Below are 7252 nucleotides of genomic sequence, written 5' to 3'. Positions count from 1 at the left end.
TGCCACCATCACTGCCCATCGCATAGCCCTTTAGTCCCGGTTTAAAACACGAATCGGGACTAAAGGCTCCTTACGGGCCGGGACTAAAGCCTCGAGGGAGGCATTGAGAATTGGGGCGACGTGGCCGGGACTAGGCCGGGCCTTTAGTCCCGGCCCAGAGGCAGGTCGGGACTAAATGGTCCCGGCCAAAGGCCCGTTTTCCACTAATGACATATCCTAAATGGCATTATAAATTTAATAATTTGAATTGAAAATAGGTGTACAAACATATTAAAATACCCTCAAAATATTTTTAGTTTAATTAAAAGAGGACAATGTTTCCATGTTTTGGGCCGAGCTCAGGCTTAAGATTTTGACTTGAGGCATTGTGTCAAGTCTGGCTTGAAATCTGGCCCGGTCGGGGTAGGATAAGGACTACCTTCTCAGGACGTACGCACGTGATGTAAACTTATACGGTGTTGCTTATAAACTGACAAATGAAGCTCGAGGAAAACATTGCAACGTGCGCATGCACCCAATTATATAGCCAACGTCCTCGTGGCGCACGTAACACCGACGAATCCCACCCACCGCCAACGCCGGCATGCATAAATTCGCATCAGCGCCGCGTCACCGGCCGCAAGGCGGACGGACGGAGGAATCGATGGAAACGGAAGGAGAGAAATATGGAAACGACGCAGGAGAAAGAGGAAGAAACGGCGGGGACACGAGACGAGAGGCGCGAGGCGATCGATCCATCACAGCAACAAGTCAGCGAGCGGCGCGGGTGGGAGCCGACACGTACGTGCGCGATGATGCTGATGCTCAAGCCTAAAGCCTTTCCCTTTCCCCGGTTGCGCCGTCCCCACCTAAAGCAGCTCTTGCTTCGAGCCTAAAGCTCCCTCAGTCCCTCCCACCCCCGGAGTAGACAACGACCGGCCGATCGACCCCCAAACGGCCACTCTCGATTCGATCCGCTCCACTGGGACGGTGCTCTCGTCGCCTCCCTCACTCTGTCCGGGCGGATTTGTGATTTGCCCAGGTAATTGGCGCAATCGCCCTGCTCATCTTTGCTGCGATTCTTGCCGGAGCTTAGCGATTCTGCCTCGTCCTCGTTGCTAGCTTGGCGTGGTAGATAGCTGTTTGGGTGGTGTTCTGAGGGAGTCCTGCTTCTGCTTGTCCATTCGGCTTTTGGGTCAAGTGAGGAATTTACTACGAGTAGTTTCTTTGTCTGCTCATCTTCTCTGCTCTGCTCCAGCTTCTTGCTTCTTGCCTCCAACTGAGATCTTTGCCGGCCGTGGGCGAACATTCACCTCATCATCATGCTTGGAGATGAAAGTCTTGATTACTGACTAATCGGTTAATCAGTTGGTTTATTGATTGATCGGTTGGTCGGCCGATCGATCTCACTTTCCCCAAATTTACTCCTACGTATGGTCGAAAAGATCTCCTACCTACGGAGCGAAGGATTCTGATCCTGAAGATATGTGTGCACACTTATTGAGTACTACTCATGTTTCATTTATTATTCTCTCTTGTTTTCTGAGCCCAGTTGTTCTGTCTCTTCCATGCTTACCACGCATACATCACATGCCTAGTCATTGTGAACCTTTTTAAGAAACTTTGCCCAAATTTGGCGAGGGAACTGCACCCATTTCGTTGACCATTGGCCACACTTGCCATCGCCATTCATGTCCCATAGGCCATAGTGGTCTTTTATGGCCTGCCCACTCATTTCACACTCAAGGACGGTCTCTAACAAGTGGCATGCTGCAAATCTTTCCTGTTATTCATGATCAGTATATTCAGCGTAACTGGTATCTTGACGCATATGTTTCACAAGTTCAAGGGGGTGCATCAATCTTGTGTCCGACCTTGAACTGTAAAACTGTTTGCTGAATCACACATATCTTTTCTCTTGTTTTGACACAGTGAATATGGATGGGAACAACAGAGGAGGCGGACATTCTGAAGTGTTAAAGAACTACAATCTGGGCAAAACATTAGGTCTAGGCACATTTGGAGATGTGAAGGTTGCAGAGCATAAGCTTACAGGACAGAGAGTTGCTATAAAGATTCTGAACCGTCGTAAAATGGAAACTATGGAAATGGAAGAGAAAGGTATGCCTCCTCCTTGTACACTAGTCCAGGATACATTCGGCTTGCTTGTTCAAGATTTCGAGTTATCTTCTTTCAGTGCCGGTCAGACTTGTGGGTGTATTCCTGGTTCCTTGTTAATCAATTAGTCGAGATAAAGTACATTAGTCTAGAACACATTCGGATTTGGCTAAGAAGAAAGTTCACCTTGTCTTCCTGCTGCGAGTTAATTAGTAGAATTTTCAGCTGCAATTTCTTCATAGGCTCAATGTCTAATGTTTTACTTCAATTGTTTTCTCATATCTTGTTTCCAGCAAATAGAGAAATCAAGATATTGAGATTGTTCATTGACTTCATTCACCCTCATATCATCCGGGTTTATGAGGTCATAGAGACACCTAAGAATATATTCGTTGTGATGGAACATTGCAATAATGGCGAGCTATTGGACTACATTATTGAGAATGGGCGGTTACAGGAGGATGAGGCTCGTCGAATGTTCCAGCAGGTGCCTTTTCTGATCTTGGCATGTAGGAACACATTTTTTTGGGAATAAAAATAGGTGTTCATTAATGAACTTCGCTGATCTTCTTATTTTGATCGTGAAATGTATGGACATACTGGAAAATTGTTCGCTGTCCAGATTCCTCGCGTGCCTGCTATACAAATCATGATCAATTTTCTCGGTTTGCATTCGTTGACTAAGTTTTAGCAAACAATTTGTGTTCTGGATACCTTTTTTTTTTGGGAGGGCTCCGGAAAAAACCGTTTTCCAGAAAATCTCTGAATATAAGTATTTTTTCGCATGAAATTTTCAAACGAATTTCCAATTCAAAAACTTCTACCGTACAAATATATTATATTTAACACATAGCATACGCTAAGTTGTTGCTGGTACAGTGGCCAGTACGTTTCATTCCTTGCTGATAACCAACGGGCCGGATTCGACCGGTCAGTTACTGAAAAGAAAAATCCTTTAGCTGATGACCTGTACTACATTAGGCTGCAAGCTTTCCATGGTAAATGGTTTGTCTTTTGGGTTGAGCTGATCAACAAGTTAATGTGTTCTTGATGCCTTGATTGTTGTTGCATCACTCGGGTTTCTTCATCATCTGATGCCTTGGTTATCTTAGTATCACCAATTAAATCAGTTTTTTCGTTTAAATGCCCACTTATTCTTCATGCCTTGATTGTCTTAGTCTCGGTACTTAAATTAAATTGTTCTTTTAAAACATAAAGAGATGGTATATCCTTCTGAAGGCGAATATGTAACTTGAAGGGTTCTTTCTGATTCACTGAATGCATATTGAGGTTTTGTCTCAATTGTTTTTATGAAAAAATTCTTGAACAGATTATAGGTGGTGTTGAACACTGCCACAGAAACATGGTTGTTCATCGTGATCTAAAGCCAGAAAACCTGTTACTTGATTCCAAATATAATGTGAAACTTGCTGACTTTGGGTTAAGTAATGTCATGCATGATGGCCATTTTCTGAAGACTAGTTGTGGGAGTCTAAACTATGCTGCACCAGAGGTATTTACTTATTTTTATTACTTCAGTCTTTATCCTCGTGCTTCACACGCATCATCGGTGTTAATAGCTTAGTGAGTGTTTGTGCACAGGTTATCTCAGGTAAATATTATGCTGGACCTGAGGTTGATGTTTGGAGCTGTGGGGTGATACTTTATGCTCTTCTTTGTGGCTCTGTTCCATTTGATGATGACAATATTCCTAGCCTGTTCAGAAAGATAAAGGTGAGACAGCACATATGTAGATTAATTTGGATCTGAGACAAGTGTATACCTTTTGTAGATTAGTTGCACTTTAGCAGTCATTTACTGTCTAGATATTTGACGCTCCTTGTTTGGTGTTCCAGGGAGGTACTTATATCCTTCCAAGCTATTTATCTGATTCTGCAAGGGATTTGATCCCAAAATTGCTTAATATTGATCCGATGAAGAGGATCACAATTCATGAAATTCGAGTCCACCCATGGTTTAAGAATCACCTTCCTTGCTACCTGGCAGTACCTCCCCCATATAAGGCGCAGCAAGCCAAAATGGTAACCGACTATTTCACATTTCAAGCGACTATCATACGTGCACAGTAAAACTTTTCAGCCTTTGTCCACTAATACATACAGGATCTTGGATGGATCGTAGGAAAACTAACATCGATACTTTTGACATAAAATGCTATTTGTATGGGTATAATCTTAATGTAACATTTGCAAACAAAGTATTGTAGAAAGGAACGGTCAAACTTGTGGCTCAAAGTTTCTTCTTTGTCGAACATGCAATTCATTTTTTATAAAGAAGAGAACGCCGACAGTGCGATGCTCTGTTCTCAGATATCCACCTTCATAGCTTGTATAAAATTTTATTTGGCGAGTAGTCTACATACCGTCATCTTTGTCATGCACATGATTAACTGTAAAACGAATTCTAATGCTTAACTGATAGGCAGTGATTCTGCTGGTTACTCGAGAGAGAGAAAAACTAGTCAAACAACAAAGCTATCCATCAGCTGTGGCTCAAATATCATGAAAAGAACTTTCTTGTGGTTAGAGATTATGAAAGTTAAATGTCATGTAACGATATAAAATTATGGGATAATTCCTTACTATTGGTAGTCATCACGAGATGAAAAGGTAGCACCTCAAGTCACCTTGCAATGCCTTTTTATTTATATAAAAAAACTACTATGTCCAATTCATATTAATTGTCGCTGATTTAGTATAAAGTTATACTAAATTATGAGATTTAGTATAAAGTTATACTAAATGATGAGATTTAGTGTAAAGTTATAGTAAATCAGCGACAACTAATATGGATCAGCGCAAGTAGCAAGCTCTCTAATGTCGTTTCTATGGCAATGATATGCTGATTTGATATATGTTCATTTCTGAAGATTGATGAAGATATCCTCCGAGAGGTTGTCAACCTAGGATATGATAAAGATCATGTGTGTGAATCGCTGTGGAATAGGCTGCAAAATGAGGTATATTCAAACAAAAATCGGTGGTTCATTCCATTCAGTTTTCATAACTGACTATAGACAATTAATGTTTTCCAGGAAACTGTTGCATATTACTTGCTCTTGGACAATCGGTTCCGGTCTACTAGTGGCTATTTGGGGGCTGACCGCCAACATCTCATGGTTAGTCCACATTTGCATCATCTGTGACTTGTTTAAGGCATTAAAGGTTTAAGCACTATTAACTTTCTGAATGGATGGTTCTCTAGGATAGGAGTTTTAATGAGTTTACCTTATCGGAATCGGCAAGCCCAAGTACCAGGAATTATCTTCCAGGAATCAATGATTCTCAAGGTGGTGGCTTACGGCCATATTACCCCGTACAAAGGAAATAGGCTATTGGGTTGCAGGTCTTGCACATCGTCCACATTAATTCACTTTCTTTTGCACATCCAGCTGTTGAGCTAATGCATCACTTATCCAGCAGTCCGGAGCTCACCCTCGTAATATAATGATTGAGGTTCTAAAGGCACTTAAGGAATTAAATGTCTGCTGGAAGAAGAATGGACACTACAACATGAAATGCAGGTGGTGCCCTGGGTTTCCTCAGGTCAGTGATATGTTGTTAGATTCCAACCACAACTTTGTTGATGACTCTACCATCATGGATAATGGCAATGCTGATGGGAGGCTACCCGCCGTAGTCAAGTTTGAAATCCAGGTGTGCAATCTCACTTTCTACATACTACTAACGTATTCTTTTGAAATAACAAGAAAAATGCTTGATTTTCTACTCAATGTCGCAAAGACTAGCCAATATATTCAGTTCATCATTGTTACCAAGTGACCATTATAATGTCCAGCAGTGGCCGCATGCATCGTTCTGATGCAGAGGCCGGGGGATAACCTCCTTTTCGAAGAAAAAAAAATTTATAATGTCCAGCATGCGTCTGCTGTTGCCAACATGGTCTACTGATTCGTATTGATAAAACAAAGAGAAATGTGTGATAGCTCCCGGATGCCTAGGCACCCTCTATGAACAGTAAAATCAAAAAAATAAAAAACAAAATAAAAAAAATCTGAAACTTTGCAGCATCAACGATGATCAAAGTTTTTAGGTTCCTACAAGTTTTCATGTCAAAATATCATGTAGAGAAAGATGTACAAACAAGTTTTAGATTACAGCGGTAAAAGTGCTCAAAACTTCAAGCATTGAAATATTTTCCGTGTGTAGAGCTCCTCAAATAGTTTTTTGGCATGAAAACTTGCGAACACCTACAAAATTTCATCATCTTTGATGCTGCAAAGTTTCAGATTTTTCTTATTTTATTTTCTATTTATTTTGATTTTACTGTTCATAGAGGGTGCCTAGGCACCCGGGAGCTGAAAATCCACTCTCTAAACCAAAGAGCTTCCCAAGTTTTAAGGCTGCATGGTATTGGTTCGTCATATAGTATATGCTTCAGGTGTTACAATTCGCATGGATGGTATATATATGCTGTCTGTTTGGCTCTCAAATTTTTTTCTACAGCTTTACAAGACCAAGGATGACAAGTACCTGCTAGATATTCAGAGAGTTACCGGACCTCAGCTCCTTTTCCTGGAATTTTGTGGGGCGTTCCTTACCAACCTTAGGGTTCTATAATGCTTGTTATGGTTGAGTGGAGAATATCAGAACTTATGACTGTCCCGTATGTGTGGTGCGGTTCATCGCCGCAATAGTGAATAAGTGATGTTGTGTAAATATATAGGCGGCGGCGTGTTTCATCTTCCTTCTACCCAGTCCCTGACAGCGAACCAAGTTGTTTGAGTGACTAGTCCTGTGTCAAGCACCAAAAGTTTAAGTGGTCGTTAACTTATATGGTAAATATGTTGTGGTACGGTGAACCTTTTCTGATTCTGCAGGCTGCACGGCTGCTGGTGGTGATGCTGAAACACAAGCTTTTGTGATATTATTGCAAGATGTAGCTTCTATTTGCCTTGCTGTTGAACATGGTGATGCTGCGTGTATCTGCAATTATCGCAACCGCTAAAGAAACTAGAAAAAGTGCAATACTGTAGTAGTGGAATATCATTTGCTTTCATAAAGAAAGAGAACCATGATTATCAAACAATTGATGACGAGCCAACTGCGCTGAGCAATTTTATGCACCTGTAGCTTAGGCTTGTTTTCCTTTGCTAGTTCTGTACAAACATTTT

General features: G+C 41.4%; 1 pseudogene; it reads left to right on the top strand.

Moving 5' to 3' along the window:
• Window positions 1-638: 638 nt before the first annotated feature.
• Window positions 639-6914, top strand: LOC123445530 (annotated as a pseudogene).
• The last annotated feature ends 338 nt before the right edge of the window (window positions 6915-7252 follow it).

Source organism: Hordeum vulgare, chromosome 3H, assembly GCF_904849725.1.
Source record: "Hordeum vulgare subsp. vulgare chromosome 3H, MorexV3_pseudomolecules_assembly, whole genome shotgun sequence".
Taxonomy (NCBI): Eukaryota; Viridiplantae; Streptophyta; class Magnoliopsida; order Poales; family Poaceae; genus Hordeum; species Hordeum vulgare.
The sequence above is the reverse complement of the archived record's forward strand: the minus strand, read 5'-3'. Positions and strand labels throughout refer to the sequence as shown.